Source organism: Schistocerca americana, chromosome 6, assembly GCF_021461395.2.
Source record: "Schistocerca americana isolate TAMUIC-IGC-003095 chromosome 6, iqSchAmer2.1, whole genome shotgun sequence".
NCBI lineage: Eukaryota > Metazoa > Arthropoda > Insecta > Orthoptera > Acrididae > Schistocerca > Schistocerca americana.
The window spans coordinates 104892458-104919427 of NC_060124.1; positions in this window are offsets into that span (position 1 = coordinate 104892458).

Consider the following 26970-nt stretch of genomic DNA (forward strand, 5'->3'; position numbering starts at 1 on the left):
GAAGCTCAAATAAAAGAGGGAATAAGGTTCCTGTGACCCTACATAGCGTTTGTTTCGTCACTATAAATAAATAACTAGTATAAGAAAGGTTGCTGGTGACAGAGTTCCCACATTTCGCCACTCCTGACTTTATTGTGGTGCAACCTAACGACTACTTGGTAGAGAAGGAATATCATGTTTAATGTGAATTTCAGACCACAATGCCATTATACCTTCTTCACTTGGCATAGGGAACCTATCATCAATCCAACAGCCCACCAAATCGTCTTATGTATTAGTCATTTTTCTTTCATAGCACCGTTGCGGCGCACTCGATGAGAATTCTGACACATGGGCTCCCTGTAGTGGTTTGCAGCATGTTCAGTAGATTCATTTACTTGGTTGACCGAATCGCCATGAAATAGCTGCCTCGGCTACCCAGTGCATACATTCGACTCTATTTTGCAATCACCGAAATAAAATCATGTAACTACCACCTACACAGAACTGCCAACAGTGTAGGATGCAGAAATTTAAAGAGGAAGTCTTCCTATCCATTTGAGCTACTCTACTGCGCTATCTGTTTGTTGAAAACGTCGTGCAGTGCAAAAGAAAAGCTGTAACTGTCTGTCTCTCAAAAGTCTAGATCCGGCCATATGCATTATCTCACAGCACTGTGAAATGCGGAAGTTCTGGAGGAACTATTGTAGACTTCTGGAGGTGCTGTAGGTTGATGACAGCTAGTAGAGTCACGGAAAGTGTCTCGCACCTGTAGATAAGATGTCGCGAGTTTCATTTCATTTGCTGCTACATTTTTTACAACGCAATTCTGCTGTCTTCTGAAGTTACCAATTTAATGGAACTTTGAACATAATTACCTTCACTTCGGAACACAAAATAGCCGCATGTGGAAAAAGGGCTAACTTCTGCAACATTTTGTTCTTTTCAGGTTTAATAGACGGCCAGGCAGCAGATGCATCTGGAAGCTTTTTTATTATGTATTTTCTACATTAGCTGTCGTCTGGTAGCGGCATTTTATTCTTCTTCAAACCTTGTTTGACAGCTTTAACTCAGGACAAGTTTTCTACATGCATGTAATCAATAAACTGCATGTGCAATGTCAGACTGATATAGATCACATCAGAGAATTCCCATATATCGTTGATGATTAATGTCTCTCTCATCTTTAGTATTGTTTTAACAACACGAAAAGAAACCTTACGAAAATTGTGCACTGTATTAAAAGAAATGGAATAAAACTACCCACGATAACCTTACGACGAAAGTCTGTTTTGATAAAACTGAGTATCTGTGCATAAGCGTGCCTCTATCGGCACGAATTAGTAAAATACTACTCACTTAGATTTCGATTGGGTCTGTATTTAATTGTTATGCTGTGTCATACTCAACAGGTTTGCAAATGTGGCATTTCATAAATAAAGTTATGTATTCCTAGAGACCCAAAATTTGCTTCTCAGCAGCGGAACGAGGCGTTACCTGTTGTGCAGCATTGTAAGTTTTTCACCATTGCACTATGAGCTGAAAGTATTTTCTTGCGATTTCCTTATCGATGTTTGATCTGACTGCTGGTAGCTCTTTGACAGAAGGGACAAAAACGTTACATTCAGCGAGACTGGAACCGCGAGCCATAACAGACGCTTTTTCGCAGGTCAGCACGTCACCACAGAGCTAGCCAAGAGGTATGTGTTGCCGATTTCTTTTACGAGGCCAATACTGTCTAGAACTAGTCAACCGCTATTTAAAGGACGAGTTTAGTTGCGATTTACACATGCAACGACTTTCCTGGGCTCAAAACCGTAAATTTACAATCTTTTGTTACACCTCAAGCGATAATAACTCATTATTCAATGGAAATGACAGGAAAAATCAAGTGAACTTTGAGGTTTAATTCCGTGCACACCAGGAAGTAACTCGTCGATCACAGAGTTGCCAAATATACCTTGCCTTGTTGCCAAATCTCAGTTACAGTACTAGCAGGAAGAAGACAAACCGATGTGATCCTAAAGCGGGCTGGGAAGTGACCACAGCTGGCCTTTCAAAGACGTGGCTGCGACGGCCTGGAATACGTAATGCGTCTGATTCGCATTTCTGTAACCAGGTTTAGGGACTGGAGCGTAGTTACTAATAATACTCAGAACTGACTGCAAACTAAGCATCATAAATCAGTTACTCTCATAGTTGTTTTTATATTTCTTTCGTAAGAAACTCATTCACGGACGTTTTCGTGCCTAGCCGATAGTCGAGCACACCAAACAAATAAAAATAAAAAAAGAATGTGTGTGTGTGTGTGTGTGAGAGAGAGAGAGAGAGAGGGAGAGAGAGAGAGAGAGAGAGAGAGAGAGAGAGAGAGAGAGGAAGAGAGAAAGAGAGAGAGAGTAATAAAGATAAAGAAGAATGAGAGAGAGGGTAAAAAATTGTTGTAAAGAAATTGAATACCGTTGTATAAAGAAATCTTTCATTAAAATAACACGTTCCACATCATTACTAAGTGTCGTATTCATGATCTACGGAACAAGTATTAATCCAATCTAATCTAATCAATCATATTGCTGACTAGCCGTGAAGAGTCATGAATTACCGAAATTTTCGCCAATATCAGTAACCAAATCTAAACTTGAAAATAAAAGACGACAGTTTTTATAATAAACCGCGACTCCTATCAAGACCCTTTCATCCCTGTTAACTAACCACGAAAGATGTCTGATATACCTCCATTCAGAAGTAACAAAGTGTGTATGCATGTAAAGATGAAGTGCATGATGTGAAGTTCTGTGACGGAGGTACGAACCCAACACGTAATCGGATTGTTAACTAAGTAAAATCAAATGTTACGTATCAGTTTTTCTTACCAGCTGCTAGGTGTTTGAATCTAAAATAAGGATACAAATTTTTGTGCCTGGGCGACAATCGAACCGCACTCCTATCGTTCTTCTTTATCATCCACGAATATAGCTTCAGTATCAATTGCTTACTCACCAACAGTAAGATGTGTGCGTGTTTGACCAGAAATTGTTGGCAAGCCATGTACAGACATTAAAAATACAAGTTAATTTTCACTAGCAGGTCGGTGTGCACGTCATCGGGCTTGAAGTGAAATTATGAATATTTTTGTGCTGGATCAGGAATCGGACCCACATACTTACCTTTGGAGGTGACCTAGAGAAGATTGCAGTCTTGGAAAAAGGAACGAGATGATTGAACTATCTTGTTCCGAGAGATTCAGATCCTCGAAAGAGGAGATACGAATTCGTAACATAGTCCAGCAACAAATTTTTCAACGTCTCTAGTTCAATCAAGTACAAGCAAAATAAGAGCCCTGTTCCTTTAAATGGCTATCGGTTCATCAAATAAAATAAAATTTTGTAACGTAAGTAAGTTTACTGGCGACAGTATTTCTGTTTGCAGTGACCTCCGCCTACGTCATTTCCCAAAGCAAACCTGCTCTGTCCAGTTGGGAATGAAGGAACGTGACGTTTAATGCGGATTCTGGATTATAACGTCTTTCTCTTGAGGTTACCATCTGTAAAGTAAATCTGTTTGTGCCGCTTAAAAGTAAATGCCTGAACCCACGCATTGCACCTGTGATAGTTCGTTCCACCAGACCACATTTCCCAGCTCCAGGAGTGTGCTGTAACGGATGATGTGCTTAGTTTACAAAATTAGTCACGGTGGCAAAAAGGCGAGTCTATTAAATGGTTAAGTAGACGGAAGCTTCTGACGCGGATAATATGCTATTACCACGTCAGCACTATGTAAAGACTCTTCTAGGCATCACAGCCTCGATGTGAAGCCATTTTTAAATTTTCACTAAGTCAGGAAATATCTTAGTTCAAGAAAATCCACTGTGAAGTGTGAAGTTACCGGATAATTCAATTATTACCTCACTTATTACTATCATTTTCTTCATACTGCTGCTGGAACACATGTGCTTGAAGATCATTTAATGCCTTTTGGTCATTATGGAAGTAGTTGCCCAAGAACAGGTTCTTTCCCTGTCTACGGAATTCTTTTCAAGTTAATATCAAACATCAATAATTACTCGTAGATTACATTAAAACTAAAGTAATTGATGAAGGCGTTACTTGATAACAAAAATGCGCTGCCTTTCTTCATTTACTTGCGGCCAGAAATGGCTATCGAATACTCCCAAACCAAAAGCCAAGGGATCTTACTGCCTTCCGAAATACGTAGCTGTCAGTTCTTCCATATGATTTGGTCGACGTGACCTGTTTCAAGTTGAGTATGACAGAGACTGTTTTAGGAAATAAATTGTATTCCTTTGCAATAAACAGAAAGATTTTCATTCTAAGCTATCCAAGTTCAAAATTTTCGGAATATTAGTTCAAATTTAATATTCGCTTCTATAATGTAGGAAAGTATTTCACAGTTGCAAAACCCGCATCCGACTCATTGTCCTTACACTTAGTCGCTGACCATAAATTCTAGCTCAGAGTGACACCAGTTTAAGTAACCTAGCGAAGACTGTTTCCCAGTGCTCTTTCTCATCGGAAAATATGCAATTCACTCATTGGTCTCCATTAGTACACTGTAACAGTAATTTCTGTGTGTATGCAATGCATACGGATTGTAGAATTCAGTGGTGCTCTCTCTTCCACTTCCGTATACAATATGACTGACCTAAACGGGCCCTTCATCATTACAAGCCCTGGGCGGTGCAACATCATACTAACAACAGTAATGTGCTTATACTGACCACCTCACTGTTCGTTTTACCTGATTTTGTATTCATTTAAATAAAACAACATGACCTTCCCGTGGGAGACATTGCGTCCCCCTTTTCCTGGTGTGAAATTTGTCAGTAAGCTTTTTGCCTTCCAACCAGCGAAATGCGGCAGAGTACGGTCGGTAAACGATTCACAAACCACGATCTAGTGCCGTTAAGACGATTTCTTTAAACAGTGGCGTAGCTGAAGGAATTTAGTTTTCTCTTAAATCGTCTCATGCAACAACGTTCACAGATATCTCAAATAGGAAAAGCTCTTTATCCAGGTACGAAGGTCGTAAAACAAACTTCCCAAAGTTTGTGTCAGGTTGATCTTTTCGTCTGATAGCACTGCGTAAGTATTTTGTCTAAGAGGTATCACAAGTAGTGTTCCTGTAGCTGTGGGAATCATTGGCTGAAAACGAGTTTAACACCAATGGGTAAAGCACTGCTAAATATTCAAAATAATTATCAACCTAAGTCTGAGTTCATCCACAAACTGAGGCGTATTTACAATATTGTAGCTAGACTGTGTATCGATGTCTTCCTTGAGTGGGCATCGGAAGGCGTTAACACACACGTATACAATACGATGATGGCTTGCAGAAAATAAAGGCGAAATGCGTATGACACTAAAATGGTGTTTTATTCAGTTGCTGTCAGACGGTCCATAACTAAAAATTATCAATATACCGTAATACAACTTACGCGTCGAGCTACCAAGAGAATTTGATGTGTAAAGGTTTTCTCCTGATTTCGTTAAAGAATTTTTCTGGAAATTCGGAGCCCCATAAAATAAATCAGAAAAAAAGCTTGCACACGCTGGCCCCTACCGTAGTTAGAACTAACGACTTATTGAGCCGTTGCAACACGAGACATGGGAGGTACTTTTTTTTTTTTTTTTGTACTAAATGGCTACGGACACACTGCTAACAACACGCCACTCTAATCATGGTGTTGGTCGCTGAGCCTCATAATGCATCGTGAAAGATAATAAAAGTTGTCACTTATGTGAAGAACAGAATTTCTGACTCAGTGTCTTAGATTACATGAGGATTATACAGCACGAGTCATTCAAATGGATAGGTAGGTCAATTCAGTACCATACGCGGAAGTGATTACACTGTCACAGTGTTGCCAAATGTTTGCGACGATGTTGCCAATTCTCAGCTGTGCTAGGAACAGCTCTGTAGCGTTATGGGAGGAGAATCCCGTGCTCATAATATAGGAAGATACAGAGAGGAGGCGGGGGGTTTGGTTAATATGCAGCGTTTTCTCTTACCAGTTGCGTCAAAAATTCAGGTGTACAATCTTCCATCACGATTACAGTTTCCCACAAAATATATACGAATAAAACACATACCTTGTTACTTTGTGACAAAAGATTACTTCAGTACAATAAAAAGTCTTTGGAAATCAACTTTGCCCACCTTTCACGAAAAGTAAGATAACAAACACTTTCCACCTCGAAATCCATTGCATCCATGTGCAGTCTTGTGATCATACAAGTAGAATTTCATGCATTGCACGAGAATGTAGAAAAATGTTGGTGCAAACGGAAGCTGTAAGAAACACAGTTAACTAATTATTTTGTACCACGTAATAATCAATTCATTTGAAAATTCAGAAGAGAATAAACTAAAAATTATTCCCATTAAGACAGAAACTAAAGTGCAGATTCGGGCACTGTGCAGATCTGCACTTTTTCGTCTTCAGATCTATACAAATAATGTATACTAACAAGGGTATTCATTGCTTTCGTAATGTTTCCCCCTTGTTTAGTCTTCTAGAGATGAACTGGATCCACACCCATGAATCTGATTCTTTCTTTTTATCCTTCCATCTACTATCTTTGTGTGTTATTGTTCGATGTTCAAAAAGCAAAATATTGTGCCTGCTTCCACGAGGTATTAAAACGAGGTCCCAAGAAGGCTAACGAACTACACTCCTGGAAATGGAAAAAAGAACACATTGACACCGGTGTGTCAGACCCACCATACTTGCTCCGGACACTGCGAGAGGGCTGTACAAGCAATGATCACACGCACGGCACAGCGGACACACCAGGAACCGCGGTGTTGGCCGTCGAATGGCGCTAGCTGCGCAGCATTTGTGCACCGCCGCCGTCAGTGTCAGCCAGTTTGCCTTGGCATACGGAGCTCCATCGCAGTCTTTAACACTGGTAGCATGCCGCGACAGCGTGGACGTGAACCGTATGTGCAGTTGACGGACTTTGAGCGAGGGCGTACAGTGGGCATGCGGGAGGCCGGGTGGACGTACCGCCGAATTGCTCAACACGTGGGGCGTGAGGTCTCCACAGTACATCGATGTTGTCGCCAGTGGTCGGCGGAAGGTGCACGTGCCCGTCGACCTGGGACCGGACCGCAGCGACGCACGGATGCACGCCAAGACCGTAGGATCCTACGCAGTGCCGTAGGGGACCGCACCGCCACTTCCCAGCAAATTAGGGACACTGTTGCTCCTGGGGTATCGGCGAGGACCATTCGCAACCGTCTCCATGAAGCTGGGCTACGGTCCCGCACACCGTTAGGCCGTCTTCCGCTCACGCCCCAACATCGTGCAGCCCGCCTCCAGTGGTGTCGCGACAGGCGTGAATGGAGGGACGAATGGAGACGTGTCGTCTTCAGCGATGAGAGTCGCTTCTGCCTTGGTGCCAATGATGGTCGTATGCGTGTTTGGCGCCGTGCAGGTGAGCGCCACAATCAGGACTGCATACGACCGAGGCACACAGGGCCAACACCCGGCATCATGGTGTGGGGAGCGATCTCCTACACTGGCCGTACACCACTGGTGATCGTCGAGGGGACACTGAATAGTCCACGGTACATCCAAACCGTCATCGAACCCATCGTTCTACCATTCCTAGACCGGCAAGGGAACTTGCTGTTCCAACAGGACAATGCACGTCCGCATGTATCCCGTGCCACCCAACGTGCTCTAGAAGGTGTAAGTCAACTACCCTGGCCAGCAAGATCTCCGGATCTGTCCCCCATTGAGCATGTTTGGGACTGGATGAAGCGTCGTCTCACGCGGTCTGCACGTCCAGCACGAACGCTGGTCCAACTGAGGCGCCAGGTGGAAATGGCATGGCAAGCCGTTCCACAGGACTACATCCAGCATCTCTACGATCGTCTCCATGGGAGAATAGCAGCCTGCATTGCTGCGAAAGGTGGATATACACTGTACTAGTGCCGACATTGTGCATGCTCTATTGCCTGTGTCTATGTGCCTGTGGTTCTGTCAGTGTGATCATGTGATGTATCTGACCCCAGGAATGTGTCAATAAAGTTTCCCCTTCCTGGGACAATGAATTCACGGTGTTCTTATTTCAATTTCCAGGAGTGTATAATCAAAATACAGTGAGACGCCAATTTGTCTGTCGTCATGGTATTAAGTCGACAGAAATAGTTGGGTGTTATTGCCTGCATCACCGGTATCACGTTGTCGTCTTCTCTTATTGAGATTTTTGTGGTGTCACCGCCAGACACCACACTTGCTAGGTGGTAGCCTTTAAATCGGCCGCGGTCCGTTAGTATACGTCGGACCCGCGTGTCGCCACTATCAGTGATTGCAGACCGAGCGCCGCCACATGGCAGGTCTAGAGAGACTTCCTAGCACTCGCCCCAGTTGTACAACCGACTTTGCTAGCGATGGTTCACTGACAAAATACGCTCTCATTTGCCGAGACGATAGTTAGCATAGCCTTCAGCTACGTCATTTGCTACGACCTAGCAAGGCGCCATGTTCAGTTACTATTGATATTGTAAATAATGTACAGACAAGAGCTACGTTCAACATTAATGGATTAAAGTTAAGTATTCCACCATCTGCGTCCGTTTTTCTAAGTTCTAATTTCCTTGTCCTGTTCCAGACCTCACGCCAGCCTGCGTGAGCTTAAACACGTGCCTTTCGGCTTCCTCTAAACTTCGTGGGTTGGCTCTTCCGCCAATCCACAACAATTTTCATATTACCCTGAACACAAGACGCCGAGATAAATGTGTATATTCTCCGTGACGAAACATCCCATATTCCATTCATCCTGATACATTCGTTGCATGCATCGGCACCAATGAGTGTTAGGGAAGCTGTTGTGAGGTGACGAATAACAATAAAAATGGTACTAATAACGAATCAGTAACCAAGGATGTTACTGCATAACCGACGATTAACAAAATAACCAAGAAAACCTGTGTGTTTAATTGGCCCAATGCATGGGTGTTATTACCACTTTGTTACTGAATTATGTTCTGGTTGTTTGCAGAGAGAAGAGAAAGAACCCTGTAGCCAGTACAACGAGATAGTACAACGAGATACTTCTTATCAACTATCCTTGCTTTCCATCACGAGACGAACATGGCGTCACCGAGCTGATATTTGAAATACATTTCTGTTTTCTCTCTCTGTCTCTCTTTTTTTGATTTTTGTTTTTATTTTTTGAGGAAAGCATCGAGAAACGCGAATAATAAGCAACAATTTTTTACCCTCTCTCTCTCATTCTTCTTTATCTTTATTTCTCTCTCTCTCTCTCTCTCTCTCTCTCTCACACACACACACACACACACACACACACACACACATTCTTTTTTTATTTTTATTTGTTTGGTGTGCTCGACTATCGGCTAGGCACGAAAACGTCCGCGAATGAGTTTCTTACATTTGAGTACAGTTACGAAAGAAATATAAAAACAACTATGAGAGTTACTGATTTATGATGCTTAGTTTGCAGTCAGTTCTGAGTATAATTAGTAACTACGCTCCAGTCCCTAAACCTGGTTACAGAAATGCGAATCAGACATATTACGTATTCCAGGCCATCGCAGCCACGTCTTTGAAAGGCCAGCTGTGGTCACTTCCCAGCCTGCTGTAGGATCACATCGGTTTGTCTTCTTCCTGCTAGTACTGTAACTGAGATTTGGCAACAAGGCAAGGTATATTTGGCAACTCTGTGATCGACGAGTTACTTCCTGGTGTGCACGGAATTAAGCCTCAAAGTTCACTTGATTTTTCCTGTCATTTCCATTGAATAATCTGAGTTACTATCGCTTCAGGTGTAACAAAAGATTCTAAATTTACGGTTTTCAGCCCAGGAAAGTCATTGCATGTGTAAATCGCAACTAAACTCGTCCTTTAAATAGCGGTTTACGAGTTCTAGACACTGTAAGAGGTCCGAGCAGATGTAATTTTATGTAAGAGGCCCGAGTAGATGCAATGCAGATGTAATTTTATGCAAGAGGTCCGAGCAGATGTATTGCTCATGCACTGACTGCGATATGCAAGGTATAAGAGAATCGCTGACCAGAGAGCAGTGTTGACTCAGTGGGAACTGTGTAGCTGTAGCAGTAAGTTGTGGCTAGTCTGTGTCTAGTCTGGAGTCTGCTCTGGTCTGGTATAGTGTATCATGTTGGCTGGGCCGGTCGCGGTGCAGCGATGCCGGAGCCTGAGTATTATTGTATAAGGTAAAAAGCAGCCTCGCGCATATCTAGTAATGTATCTGAACTCCCATGTAAATCTTTTAAAAATGTCCTAATAATAATTTTTGTCATATAAAGTAATTTCTAACAAGCATTCATTTCAGTTTAAAGAATTTACTAATTTCTCCAATCCATGATCATTCCAATTGTTGCAAAAGAAAAATCAGTTGCTTCCTTTCATAAATGACAAATCTATCGTCCAGCATTGCACAGAGCTGTGCCGGAAAAAGCTATTGTAAGAGCAGATAGTTGGCGACTTTATTGAGGTAAGAATTTTTGCTTTTTTATTCAGAATGATCTTACAGGGCCATGACGCAGCACTGCTGTCGTCCAAAATTTACCAGGTTACTGAATTTATTTTTTATTATGAGGTTTAGGAATTTTTCTGTTTCGAGCTTACATTAAATGAGAAAAGAATTTTGTGGTACATTAAATGTGAATGCATTTCTGTACGGAGATTATGATGGGAACCAATTTTTCTCTGAGGTTACACCAAAATTAGAATCATCGTATTCATATTATTTATTTTATTATAAATTTTGTGGGGAGGTTACACTTGGCGACAACTGGCCAGGATCGCATTTCTTTGTGAATCTCTGAGAAGTAGTCATATATCTGCTCTTATTTACTTAAATGTAGTTTGCATCTGGCGCAATGCATTTACTAATTTGTCACTCTTTCTTTCACAGATCATCGGCAATTTATTGCTCTTTGTTGTAATTGTGTTTTTTTTTTTTTTAAAAAATCTCTTTATTGATACAACAACAACATTATAACTCAATTGAACAAGTTTTGATACAAATGACTCATAAAACAACGAAACATTGTGTGATACATACTAACCCACCACCTTACATAATTAGTGGGTCCAATATTATATATCTTGAAAAACATGCAGCTTATTTATTACTGTTATTGATTGATGGCACTAGCTACGGACAGGGTTAATCAAACTACATGTCTACTTTGGTTATTCTACGATTAGCTACTCTGCAGCGTTACAAGTGTGCCAGATGATATATATAAACCTACTGTATGGCCTGCTCACTGAGCTAACCCCAGCGAGCGTGCCCCTGGCACTGGGCTGGCCAATACTTTGATTTCGCTGCAGTCCCTACCTATGTTAATTGTTTTAGTGTTCTAATTCTACATTTTTCTAGTGTATCTATTTCCTATAAAATCTAGTGCGTAAGTCTAGTCCGGGAATGGTGCTCCTGCTTCCCTGATCCGATAACGCGGCGGATTCCAGTTGTATGACAACCGGCCAGTACCGCGCTCGGCGGCATCTGCAGGTGCACCTAAGTCTTTATCGGGTTGTTTTTTAGTCGTATTGATTTCTAATGAAGTCCCTCAGAATCTTTTTAGAGATTTCATTTGCCAAATTGTTGAGGACATTGAAGGTCTCAGGACGTCGCAGTAATGTGTATGTGTCTCTATTTGGAAGTTGATTTCTAAGTTCGAGCACCACGTCGTCATACAACATACAGTCATAGACGACGTGTTCGGGTGTTCCATCCGGAGCACCACAGTCGCACGCTGGTGTTGCCTGCTTTCCAAATCGACATAAATATGTCGGATATGGCCCGTGACCCGTTAGAAAGTGCAGCAGACCTCTACTCGGCTCAAAGTAGCTCATTTGTAGCCTTTCTTTGACATTTGGTAGTAGCTGGAAAACCCTCCTTCCCGTTTCCTCAGTTTCCCATTGCTGTTGCCATAGCTCTTCGGCCCTTCTCTTTATTGCGTACTTATCCCCCACTTGTACCCCCATGATTTCCCTGGTTTTATCTATTTTTCCTTTGGAGACCCAGTACCACGCTCCCTGCTCTCTTATTTTTATGTCTAAAGGACATAATCCTATTATTATTAGCAAGGCCCCCCCAGGTGTTGTTCGATATGCCCCAACAGAGCGCAACAGCATGTTTCGCTGCACCCTTCTCACGGTCACTGCAGGCACCACCCTCATGAGCCTGTGTGCCCAAACCCCACTCGCATATCCTACTAGGGACGTTAAAATGCTGTTATGATATAGTTTTATTAAGTTAGGAGGTAGGTGAAATCTTCTATGGCCTATACTTATGAGATTATTTAGGACTTCTAATGCACGTTGTGTTATGTTTTCTATATGGGTATTGTAACTCCATTTTTCATCTATTATAACTCCTAGGTATCTGGCCTCTCGACGCCGAAGAACAGGTGTTCCCTCAATTCTGACAGTTGGATTCCTGACTAGACTACCTTTCATTAATAAATATGTTGATTTATGTGGTGCGACTTCCATTTTTGTTTCTTGGCACCATCTCTGAAGTACTATCATTGTTTGTTCTACCTTAGGCTCAAGTTCCTCTCGGCTACGGCCGCCTACCAGCAGGAGGAGGTCGTCAGCGTAAGCTATCACGTCTAGCACGTCCTCACTTTGTTGTAGTTTCTCTAGGAGGGGTTCTATGTTAATATCCCAAAACAGTGGCCCCAGAACTGATCCCTGGGGACACCCTTTCATAATGGTTTTACTCGTTCTTCCGCTAGGCGATGATAGCCATACCTCCCTGTCCATGCAATAGCTCCTCAGACAGCCATAGAGGGGCCCTGGGCACTCCTTCTCACGCAAGCGGGAGAAGAGCGAGGGCCGCCACAGGTTGTCAAAGGCGCCACTGATGTCCACCATGATGCCTACCACATACTTGTGCGGGGTTGAGCCACAGACCTCAGCCGCCAGGGCAATTGCGTCGGACGCCGATCGCCCCGTCCTGAATCCGAACTGCCTGTCGCTCATCCCGCACAGTATCCTGTGCGCTGTCAGTCTGTCAGCTAGTAACTTCTCTAATAGTTTTCCTAGGTTATCTAAGAGGCAGATTGGCCTATAGGATTTCGGTTCTGTGGGGTCCTTATCCTTCCCTTTCTGTATGATTATCATGTTTGCCCTTTTCCAAATTTTAGGGAATCTCCCAGTTCTCAGACATTCATTGTACAGTCCTGTGAGGGGTGTTACTAGCTGAGGGGCGAGACACTGCACCACCTCCGCGACTATGCCGTCTGGCCCTGGTGCTTTGCCCTTTTTCAGTGATTTAATTTGTGCAGCCACTTCTTCCTCTGAGAAGGGGTACACCATGGTGTTATTTGTGTATTCATGTAGATCCTCTCTACGGATTTGTTGTTGGAGTTCATCCTCCTCATTTTCTTCGTCATCCGGCAGCAGAGTGTGCAGGAGAACTTCAGCAGTTTCCTGCCACGACTCTGTCATTCTGCCTCCGTCTCTAATCGTCGAGAGGACCGCAGGGGACCTGATTTTTTCTCTAACCAATTTGTATGGTATTCCCCAGGGGTCAGTGGCTAGCTGGCTCAGAACATACCTTTCCCAACTTTTTATCCTTACCTGCTTCAATTCTTTTTGAAATTTTTGCTTTTCCTCCCTGTACTGCTGCACCCAGAATTGTTTTTCCTGCCAGATGGTACTTCGCTGGTAGTACCTTCTCGCCCGTCTCACAGACTGACGCATACGCTCAAGATCAGCAGACCATGGCGATGGGGAAGCCGCCACGGCTCTCCTCCTGGTTGGCACAGCGGCGTTGACCGCGCTGACTATAGACCCTACCAGCTCTTCGGCATACCTATCTACATCCAGGTCACCCTCCGGCAATGGCGGAATGTCACACCCCCGAGCCAGGCAGTCCCAATCGGTTCTATTGTAGTTGAGTTGGATTTCCCATCCGAGGTCCCAGCGGCACCCTTCTTCTCTGAGGCAGAAGGTAATCAGGTTGTGATCGCTTGTAGTGGCATATTCAATAACTTTCCAATCCTCAATGATACTGATGGCATTGGCAGTTGCCAGGGTGACATCAATATTTGTCCCCTGCCCTCCGCCTCCTCTGTAGGTTGGGGGATTACCAGGTTTGTTTGCCACTACAAGTTGGGAAGCCATAATTAGTTCCTCAGCCTTCTCACCATTGGTATCCCTAGTGCCGCTGTACCACATAGGGGACTTGGCATTGATGTCAGCTGTGACAATAACCCTGCGCCCACGCAGCGCCGTGATGGTTCTCGCGAGGTGGTCCGAGAAATCTTCGAAATTTCCTCTGTATTGGAAATACATGTTAACGAGGTGTATTAATCCAACCAGGGTTTGTAGTTCAACCACATTGCAGTGGCTGTTTGACAACTGTGTTAATTTTGGGGCTCTTAGGGCCTTATTTGTAACTATTGTGACTGCCTTTGGCTCTTCTCCGGTGGAGATTACCTGCCAGGTGGTAGACATGAAGGAGATCTGTCCCTCTCGGGAGTATGGTTCCTGCAGACAGACTACATCCAGTCTCCTCTCCTCCACTACCTTTCGAAGCTCCTGCATGACCAGCCGACTATTATGGGTGTTTATCTGTCCTATAACAATTTCGGATGTCATGGAAAGTAGGTGTGAAAATTGCAGTCAGGCCATGGTTTGTTATAGTCTGAAGCAATTCGGACATTTGCAAGGACAGATTGCACGTAGATCTCTTGCATATTAAACTCTTCACCTCTTCTCTCAAATACCCTTCTGAGAAGGTCACGCAGAGCTCCGAAATCCGTGGGAAGATTCATTGACTTTAACTGAATCCTGTCCACAGCCTCCATTGTCGAGAAGGTGACCCTTCTGCCATATTTGTGACCTATACGTACGACGTGCCTGAGCGCCGTGGTGAGGACAGCCGGCTGCTCCAAGCGTGAAAGCTGCATGGCAAGCTCCAAGTTCGGGTAGATCCTTCTAGGATCCGGATCTGGGGCTCTCGGAACTACTTCCAATTGTTTCGTACTTGTAATTGTGTTGTCTTGAAGAACACTTTGGAGAGTCCCTTTTTGAACTGGAACAATGCCATTGCTCTCTGCCGGTTGCAGACTGTCTTCTGTTTCTTCTTCTGGCTCCGTCTGTATGCACAGATCAACCATGACTGTTTGTTGTGGGCATATTAGTTCTTGGTTGGTGACGAAGCTTGCTGCTTCTGGGTTGAGTGTTGATATGACACTCAGATGCACCAGAGTTTTAGGCTCTGTCAAGTTTTCTGAATCAGTCACTTCCACTACTTCTTCAGTCTTTATTTCTGGATCTGTTTGGGTGCTTGAATCAATCATGATGTTCTCCTTTTTCACTGTCTCCTGAATAGACTTTAAAAATTTTTTGAAATTCTCTGCTCTTTCCGCATCCCTTTTCTTCTTACTCAGAGACTTTCTTTTGGTTGATCTAGTTTGGTTGTTGCCATTAGCCATAATCTGTTTGGGATATTAGGCGTTGTTCAAGCAACTTATATGTGGGGCAGTTCCTCCCAGTTGTACCGCAGGTCTTTTTGCCCCTTCGTGTGCATGGTATGCATACAGCTGAATTTCTGCATTCCTTTCTTACGTGGTTTTCCTCTCCGCACCTGGAGCATGCCGGCTTCCTACTACAATATTTATGTACATTATCAATGTCCCCACAATTGTGGCATCGGGGTACGATTAAGTAGTCTTTCACGTTTATGGCGTGAAAGCCTATGTATACCCTGCCCATAGCTGTTAATTTTCTCCATAATCCCCCTGTGACTTCTGCAACATGGTGAACAACATCTCTGTCCCTAGGTCCGGTCCTAAATCTGAGTTTGAAGTCTTTTAGAAATGTTTCCATACTTAAGCCAGAGTCCTCAAGGTTTTGCCGATATAGGGTCTCACATAAATCTTCATCTGTCATTGATTTGGGGACATCATATAAGATAACAAGTGGATTGCGTTTTTGGGGGGGGGGTTCACACTTAACTGATTTCATAGCTTTTGGTTCCCTAGCAGCTTGTTCTTGTCATCCTCTGAGGCTACGTCTACGATAACTACATTTTTTGTCACTTTAACCTTATTAATCCTAATCTTTTCCCTGACGGGATTTACGGTGGTGGCAAAAACTTCCTGCACCTTTTTTATGTCCTGGCCGGGTAATGGTCTTAAAAAGACTGCAGTGTCTGGTCGTTTAGAGACCTTTGCAATAGTCTCTTTGGTCGTTTGGGCCTTTGGTGCAGCCTGTGCCGCGACGCAGGCCCATGTCTTGCCTGGTTGTTTTCTAAGCCTTTCATTCTCCCTTTCGAGCTCCTCAATTCTCCCTTCAAGCTTTGCTATCGCCCATGCCGCTAATTCATTTTTTATTGCCTGCACTGCGGGCTGACTAATTTTCCCGTTTTTAACGTTTTGATCTAGCAATTGAGTAATCCTCATATGTCTCTCTATGTTACTCTCGTCCATCATCTCACCCAGGCCTTCCTGTGGGGAGGGGTCAGATAGCATCGAAGCCCTTGTGGGCGCACTTAGATCGCTTGTCTCTTCAGTAACCATCATTATTGGACAAGCGAAAAAAGGGGTTGGAAGCCCGTCTCTTACCCCGGACCGGCTCCTCTGGCATGGGGGGGGGGGGGGGGGGGACAAAAATGCAGCTCGCCCACCAACCTCGTCCCTAGGTCAAGGGCATCCCTAAGCCGCCGAGTTCAGTACACCGTTGCCAGTGTCCTGGTCTCCTTCAGTGGCCTCGTCACCGTCGATTTCTCCCATTGTTCATCGGCAAGTGCACCCCGCACTCCGGAGAAGCGGATGCACTTCACGTCCTTCGCTGTCTACTAGTCGAGCTCCCACCTACAGGCCAGGGGACCCGCTCCTACTCAGGTGGCGGGCCGGTCGCCCAGTCGTTCGACGGTCTGGACCCAGCTAACCTGGCCCAGGCGATGTCACCACCCCCTGGGTTTGGCAGAACACGCCCCGGTTACCCACGGGTGCGGCGAAGCACACTTGCCGACTCGCGCCGAGGTCCCACGCCGACAAACGAGGTCGCCGGCATGCAGAGCACCAGCTGGTGTTGTGCCCTGCGGAAAATAAGGAGGGACAGATGGATTGTCCCTCAGACACAGCTCCCCCTGTGCCATGCACCCTTCACTTTCGCCTTGGGTTGGGGGAGTTTAACGTCCTACCTTGACGGGAGTTTAACGTCCTGCCTTGACACAAGACAACCCTCACCGTTCCACAGCCCGGAGATGTTATGAGAGTGATGATGTGATGTAAATGATGGTATGGCCCGGGTCTTATGTTGTGGAGTTTGACATCATCGAGATGGTGCGGCACTCAAACCCGAGTTACGTTCCCCGGAGGGCCTCCACACGTACTGGAGGATCATGGCCGACCATGTCTCACCCACCGCTTTTGATAATTCACGGTGGGCCAGTGCGGTTCAGTGAGGACTGCACCCAGTTAAGGGCTAGCCTTTTAACGTCATGCATAGACGACCCTTCCCGTGTTAGCTTCACCCCATCTACGGGGGTTACTGAGCGCCGGGGCCACGTCAAGGCCACGGGATAGGACATTACGGTCCCCGCCCCACTCACGTTCCTCTGAGCCACAGAGTACTTCAGACTTTCTGAAGATTTCCGGGAATCAGAGGGTCTCCTGGCGGTTTTAACCCAGTTTCGGAAGGCAACACACATTCCCCTGGTGGCGCCACGCAGACCGCTTTCCCGTTGTGTTTGTTCCATTTTTGCTTTGACTTTGTTTCATTTTGTGCTTAATTTTGATTTGTGAAAAATGCCGCGAAAAACTGTTAACAGTACATCGCGATGTGCAATGAGTGAAATAGCTGACTCGCATAGTTTGACAGATAATCCCCTAATTACAGATAATCAGTGCGTGCCGATCATTAGTAATGATTTTGATCCTAATGGTGAACAAACACATTCAGTTATGTCCACAGTAAATGCGACAAATGATGACGCGGCACGTTCCGATGCAATGAACGCTGCCCAGTTTGACGCACCCGGTTTGCAAAATTTGAATTGTGAACAGATAAATTTTTCTCACGAAGATGAACAATGTAGTCAAAATACGTCAGATTTATTTGATTCCGAGGTAGTGACTAACAATGCACATTCAATTGGCGAACCTGTTCACGAATCAGAGAATGACCAAATGTTTATACAAAACGCGACAAATGCACGTACACCATTACACAGCATAGAAAATAGAGTCGCTAATTTTGGCTTCGATCAAGTTATGGCATTATTGCTACAACTTAATGAAAATTTTAAACAGTCGAAGAAAGAACAAGACAAAAATCACAAACAACTTAATGAAAAACTAGACAACAATTCTAAACAGCTCAGTGAACAGATTACAGCCGTTGCCGTGCAATGTCATGATACTAAAGAACAATTACATGAGGAAATTAAGGCTTGTGCTAGGAACAGTAGTGAAGAAATTAGATCTGTTGTACAAGAATTAAGTAATACTTACACAACTAAATTACTTAGAGATGAATTAGTGCAGTCGCTAAACAATGCTCTGAAAACGCAACACAGTTACGCGACGAGTTTAAATTAATGTCAACAGAACTTTCGCGCACACTGGATGCAAAAGTAGACGCGAAATTTGACCAACAGAACAGCCAAATTGACGAACGTTTTAATCACCATCTACAAAACAGTGAAACGCGTTTATACAGGAACAGAATAAAGTAAAGCAACATGTCATGGAAATAATTTCTGCACAAAGACAGGAAGATAAGCGTAAATTGTTTACGAAAGCAAAAACATACATAAACAACAATATTGCTACAGTATCAGACGAAATCAAACAGTTGAATACCGAATTGCATGATGAAATCCCCGATCTTAAAACAAAAACAGACACACACACATTAGACTTTCAGACAATGACCAACAGACTTGAAAAGTTGGAACTAATACAGGATCCGGATGACATCAAAGCAGACGTTAAAAAATTGAATAAAAACACACGTAAATTACAAAAACAAATTAATGCTTGTGATACTAAAAACGATGATCAGGTAAAAGCACTGACTGAAAAATATGATGAATTGGCCAGTCGCTTTGACGTTATCGAAAGTAATAATGACACCAAATCAGACGATACGTCACCTGTTTCGTTTAATCAAACACCCGAATTCCAAAATTTACAGCAGACGATCAGTGAGATAGGTTCGTCCAATAATACATTACGTAGAAAATTATCATCTTTACAGCAAGAGGTGACGGAGATGAAAAATATTTCAGCCTTTAACACATCACAGCATACGCTACTTTCCGAACATTTGTCAGACTCACTCAGCCAGTGTAATGTAGGTAATTTACAGAGAGTACGTGAGTTAGATTCCGAATAGTCACAGACAAACAGATTATCATACAATCCTGAACCTGCTAAAACATACAGAGACGATAATTTTGATTACAAGCACTTTCTATCCGTAAAAAAATTTAAGGTAATTAGTAATGACAGAACACAGAGTCACGCTTTGGACTGGATACGACAATTTGCTTTTGTATTTTCTCCAGCTTGGCCTGTAATGCAGAAACTAGAATTGGACTGGATACGACAATTTGCTTTTGAATTTTCACCGGCATTGCCTGTAACACAAAAACTGAAATTTATTTGCAGCGCGTAATTGACCTCAGGGGATTCATTACACTTCGATGAATATGTGCCGTAGCGTGCACAGGGCCCCGAGCCGTAGCAGTGCTATTTCATCTTTAGTTTTCTGCACTGCTGCCTTCTCTTTTACTATCCTTTATATCTATCGAAACAGCTCTTCAACTATCGATCTATCTAGGGTTATGAATGAGTAAAGAAAACCTGAAAGTGACAGTTTTCATTAGACACTAACGAAATGACAAGAACTACAAGCGAAATTTTAATAACAACCAAAATATTAATTATCAGTATCGTGAAAATTATCAGCAACAGGAACCACATTTTGGTAACAATAGAGGTTTTTCCCAATAACAGCAACAAAACCAACAGGTTAGCATACCTAACCAATAATGCAGTCTGCAAAGTCAACCAAGCTTTAATGTTTCGCCGCCTACACGTATAGCGTCGGCCACACCAAATACACTCCTGGAAATGGAAAAAAGAACACATTGACACCGGTGTGTCAGACCCACCATACTTGCTCCGGACACTGCGAGAGGGCTGTACAAGCAATGATCACACGCACGGCACAGCGGACACACCAGGAACCGCGGTGTTGGCCGTCGAATGGCGCTAGCTGCGCAGCATTTGTGCACCGCCGCCGTCAGTGTCAGCCAGTTTGCCGTGGCATACGGAGCTCCATCGCAGTCTTTAACACTGGTAGCATGCCGCGACAGCGTGGACGTGAACCGTATGTGCAGTTGACGGACTTTGAGCGAGGGCGTATAGTGGGCATGCGGGAGGCCGGGTGGACGTACCGCCGAATTGCTCAACACGTGGGGCGTGAGGTCTCCACAGTACATCGATGTTGTCGCCAGTGGTCGGCGGAAGATGCACGTGCCCGTCGACCTGGGACCGGACCGCAGTGACGCACGGATGCACGCCAAGACCGTAGGATCCTACGCAGTGCCGTAGGGGACCGCACCGCCACTTCCCAGCAAATTAGGGACACTGTTGCTCCTGGGGTATCGGCGAGGACCATTCGCAACCGCCTCCATGAAGCTGGGCTACGGTCCCGCACACCGTTAGGCCGTCTTCCGCTCACGCCCCAAAATCGTGCAGCCCGCCTCCAGTGGTGTCGCGACAGGCGTGAATGGAGGGACGAATGGAGTCGTGTCGTCTTCAGCGATGAGAGTCGCTTCTGCCTTGGTGCCAATGATGGTCGTATGCGTGTTTGGCGCCGTGCAGGTGAGCGCCACAATCAGGACTGCATACGACTGAGGCACACAGGGCCAACACCCGGCATCATGGTGTGGGGAGCGATCTCCTACACTGGCCGTACACCACTGGTGATCGTCGAGGGGACACTGAATAGTCCACGGTACATCCAAACCGTCATCGAACCCATCGTTCTACCATTCCTAGACCGGCAAGGGAACTTGCTGTTCCAACAGGACAATGCACGTCCGCATGTATCCCGTGCCACCCAACGTGCTCTAGAAGGTGTAAGTCAACTACCCTGGCCAGCAAGATCTCCGGATCTGTCCCCCATTGAGCATGTTTGGGACTGGATGAAGCGTCGTCTCACGCGGTCTGCACGTCCAGCACGAACGCTGGTCCAACTGAGGCGCCAGGTGGAAATGGCATGGCAAGCCGTTCCACAGGACTACATCCAGCATCTCTACGATCGTCTCCATGGGAGAATAGCAGCCTGCATTGCTGCGAAAGGTGGATATACACTGTACTAGTGCCGAGATTGTGCATGCTCTGTTGCCTGTGTCTATGTGCCTGTGGTTCTGTCAGTGTGATCATGTGATGTATCTGACCCCAGGAATGTGTCAATAAAGTTTCCCCTTCCTGGGAGAATGAATTCACGGTGTTCTTATTTCAATTTCCAGGAGTGTAGTAACGCACAGCAACAAGGAAATCACTACGTACAGAAAACACACCATTTCAACTCATATCGCAATGCACCGTATAGAAATGACTATCATGACAGACGTAAAAGTAATGAGCACAGTTTTCAGCGTACGCTTAATAACAGTCGGCCTTACCAGCAGCAAAATCATCCGCAACAACAGATTATCATGAATGAACCAGACAGTCGGTATCATCCAGAACCTAATGCATCAGGACGAAATAACAGAACAGTACAAATAGTCGAAATGCCACAGCATCCTCCCGCAGATAACACCAAGTCAGAAAGAATTTGACTAGATACAGTACAGGTTGCATCTTCCAGCAACGCAAGCAATACTTTTGACACAGAGAATTTTGATCACGAAAATGTTATTACTTTTGACGACATCCGAGACACTCTTTTGCAGGAAAGACCAGTTACTCAAAAAACCATTTCCCACCCTGTAATTCAGGTAAAAATTGGATCTTCAAAATTTTCAGCAGTAATCGATTCTGGATCACCTATGTCAGTTATAAATGAGGAAACTTTCAACGAATGTAACAAAGAGAATACCTGTCCTACGTTACCATTACGCAAAACTAAAGTAAAACGAGCAGTATCTGGTAAAGGAGTAGATGTAAAATTACAGACACACTTATAATTTAGTATTGCAGGTCATACGTTTCACTCAAATTTTTGGATTGTTCCCTTATTGACAACAGACGTTATTTTAGGTACGAATTTTCTGGTACAACACGACGCAATTACTGGCTTTCAAAATTCCTATTTAATGTCCAAGGATGAAAATGTACAACTGGCACTAAAATGTCAGCACTCCTTATCTGCAGAAGAACAAACAATTAATCGTACAGAGGTCATTTCCGCATCACGTAACATAGACTGTCATTTCACATTGTTCACAGATACGTACGTACACAACTATAATACTCCAGTCGAAGCCGACTATGACGTTATACAGATGATTTCTGATAAAGTTAAACAGAGCAATGCAAATACAGACGACGAACGTACTCAACTACACAAAATTCTTTTACAGCAAGCTCCAGTTTTTGACAACGTCCCTGGTACTATGTCCGGTTTTATGTATGAATTTCAAGTTAAACATCACGACACATTTGAAGCCAAACATTATCCCATTCAGTATATTCAGAGAGAACAAGTTAAGAAAGAATTGCAAGCTATGCTTGACCAAGGAATTATTGAACCGGCAGTTAGTCCGTACATAAACCCGCTCCATATTGTTAAGAAAAAGGATGGTTCACTTCGCCTCGTACTTGATTCGCGTCACATTAATGACATCATTATTAATGAAACAGATCGCCCACAGACACTAGAAGAACTTCTACAGAAATTTCATGGTACTGCTATTTATTCCACGTTAGATTTGAAATCGGGATTTTGGCAAATTCAGCTCCATCCGAACTGCAGAAGGTACACAGCTTTTCTCTGTTTTGGTGACTGTTATCAATTTTGTAAATTACCGTTCGGTTTAACTATTTCTTCAGCAGCATTTATTCGCGGATTGAATACTATACTTCCGACAGAATTAAAAGACAGAATCACAACGTATGTAGACGACATTCTTATTGCAGAAGCTAACTGGTCTGAACACAATCTGATTCTTGAACAACTGTTGCAAACTTTTCGTGCACAAGGACTCACAGTGAATCTTAGCAAATCTCACTTTGGCAAAACTTCTATAAAATTTCTTGGACATGTAATTTCAGTAGAAGGCATTGCGCCTGACCCGGAAAAACTTCAAGCTTTACGTGACATTACTGTTCCTACGACGAAGAAACAACTACGCAGCTTTTTGGGTTTAATTAAGTTTTTTCGTAAATTTATTCATTACTCTGCTTTAGACACCCCTAGATTATATCAATTGACGGGTAAAAACAATATTTGGTCCTGGGATAACCAAGCACATTCTGAATTTGTCAATCTGAAACAAGCTTTGTTGAATGCACCACTTTTATCACATCCAGATCTTACTAGAAATTTTTCCATTGCCACCGATAGTTCTAACACCGCTTTAGGCGTACACATTTTTCAGGAAATTGAAGAAGATGGTTGTACAGTAATTAAAAACATCGCCTTTGCGAGTCGCATTCTGTCACCTGCTGAACGCAATTATTCTGTTACAAAACTTGAAACATTATGTGTTGTATGGGCATTTACGAGATTTAGGCATTTTCTTTATGGAAGACGCACTACCGTTTACACAGATCATAGAGCTATACAGTTTTTACTTTCCGCAAAATTTACACACGACAGGTTAAGCAGATGGAAACTTTATTTACAGGAATTTAATTTTACAATTATTCACATTCCCGGTACACAAAAGATTGTAGCAGACGCACTATCCCGTTCTCTCAGCAACAATCAGCAAGACATCGCAACCAACTTGTGCAAAGCAAATTTCAGCGTCATGTATATTCAACAAGTTGCATTTGAAAATTTCATTTCGTCGTCATTACGAGACATAGCACAAGAGCAGAGTAAAGACAACGTATGGAAAGAAATTAAACACCTTTGGCAAGATAGGAATAATGTTACCATTAGAAACCATTACACTGTACGCAATAATATTCTGTTTCGCCGCTCTCACCCTGACAGCAACAATTGGTTACTATGTATTCCTGGCGAACTGGTTAACAAATTAATTTGGTATACTCATTTAAGTTACGCACATTAGGGAGCCAGAAAATGTTTTCTTATACTGAGACAGAACTGTTATGTTGCCAACATGGAGAAACGTATTCGACGAGTTTTAGCGTCATGTAAAATCTGCCAGAAAGCTAAGTCAGATACGACTTCGCATATTCCTCCATTACATCCCATTGTACCTGTTAAATTGAGACACATGGCCGCTGTAGATATTTTTCCCAGAACTAATAGAGGTTTTTGCTACATCTTTGTCGTAGTTGAACTCACTTCGAAATTTGTTAGCTTCACTCCGTTATGCAAAGCTACTGCTAAATCGATTTCAAATGCATTTGTAAAACATTTTCTATTTCATGTAGGGCATGTATTGAAAGTAATTTCCGACAATGGATCACAGTTTCGATCAGATATATGGACACGTATGTTACGAGCTAGAAACATTTCTCCGATCTATATATCCAGGTACCACGCTTCTCCGAACCCTTGTGAACGACTAATGAAAGAAATTGGTGAACTATGTAGAATATACTGCCATAAAAGACACATTGATTGGGACACACACATACGCTCATTCCAGGATGTAATTAATTCCATACCAAATGAATCTACTATTCTATCTCCGACTGTTATACTGAAAAATGTTGAACCACCTAACAAAATTAAAGAATTAGTATCCTTCCCTACATCTCGTCGACTACGACACCATGAAATAATTGACATTGCGCTGAACAACATGAAACGTGCCTCAGAGCGCCGGAGAAGACAGCAAAAACAGGTTTGTACACGCCGTGACTTTCACATTGGACAGAAGATATTAGTACGTATGCACTATTTATCCAACAGAGGAAAGAAGAGATGCAGTAAATTTGAGCTTCTATACGCAGGTCCATATCGAATTCGCAGCATTCCTCACCCCAATGTAGTACACGTCGAAACTCTGAGAACCAGAAAAAGTAAAGGCAATCACCATGTCTCCAATATTAAGCCCTTTATTGAACGAACATACTTTATGATTTATCACACTGTAATGCCATTTTCTGATTTTTATATGACCAATGATGCAATTACATTTATGTGACTACTTACTGATGATTATCATATTTTTTCTTGGCAAGTGCCCGGCAAGGTAAGATTAGCAGGTCGCTTTTCTTGTCGTCATACATCAGACCGTGCACATTTTCCATTTTTCATGTGTGTATGATTGTTTTCCTGTTTTGTTTGTATGCACTACGAAATCTTTAAGATATAACAAACACCAGTTGACTTTGACATTTTGCCTTATGATATCTCAACATAGTGACTATTTTACATTTTTTTTGCTACTACATTATGATACTCTGTGTACATTTTTGCACCTGAACACTGTCTATGTTTTTGACATAATACGTTTTCTGTCATGCTATGCTTAATTATATCACTAGAAACCAGTTTTTATTTAATGGGCATATGATTTAAATGCAAGATATTAATCCTTATTCATCATTTTCAGAAAGCAATAACGTGTAAAAGAAATAAATTAAACAAACCACAGTGGATTACTATGAAATGGGAATTTCACCTTCGGAATGAACGAAAGAAGATGCAATACCTCGTCACGAAGAGTAAATGGATCAGAATTAACAAACACTAATAAGAATATACTATACACATCGTATGATAGCAGACTTAACTAATTATTTTTCTTTCAGAATACGAGGCGATTGATGCAGGCTGTCAGACAGAACTACACATCTTAGTTTTAGTGATGAAATATGCTAGAAATAAGAAACTCTATACTATGAATAGTTGTATGAAGTAAATGGTGATATGAATAATGAAGTGTCTTTTTTGCAGATGATAATGAATGGTGATGAATAGTTATATGAAGAATATGCTAATATGCATAATGAAGTTTTTCTTTGCAGGTGATGATAGTAATGAAGTTATGATAATATGAATAATGACGTTTTTCCTTGCAGATGAGGATAATGATGAAGTTTATATATTTACTATTAGTTAAGAGATGCTATGTAGTTATTTAAGTATGCTAGAAATAAGAAACTCTATACTATGAATAGTTGTGTGAAGAAAATGGTAAGATGAGTAATGAATAATGAAGTGTCTTTTTGCAGATGATAATGAATGACAATGAATAGTTATATGAAGAATATGGTAATATGAATAATGAAGTTTTTCTTTGCAGGTGATGATAGTAATGAAGTTATGGTGATATGAATAATGAAGTTTTTGTTTGCAGGTGATGATAGTGATAAATTTTATATGGCCACTTAACGCACCACTTTTAAGTTTTTTCTTTGCAGATGAGAATAATGATGAAGTTTATATATTTACTGTTAGTTAAGAAATGCTATGTAGTTATTTAAGTATTTGTTGCAGTTCGTTTTGACAGTATGTCTTATGTCGCATGGTATAATGACTGAATGTTTTGGAAAGGACAGCTAGAGTACATACATAATTAGTACACGTTTCATTACCTGTTAATTCGAAGTTCACTAATTTTCAGCATAATATGCGTTTTTTCTTTCAGCTTAATAATCCATTTTGTATTTTTTTCTAGGAGAAGTTATTCATGAAATTAATGTGCTATAAGCAGTTAATTATTGAACCTGTTCTAGTACTTGCATTTTTATTACCCATTTGTGTGTATCATTCATGAATGTGATCACAAATGCTCTACTTGTTTCATAACCTTGCTACAGCTGACTCATGACGAATGATGTTAATATTCCTTATTTGCAGCAATAAGTCAAAAGCAAATATTTTCATGCCCCAGCAATTAA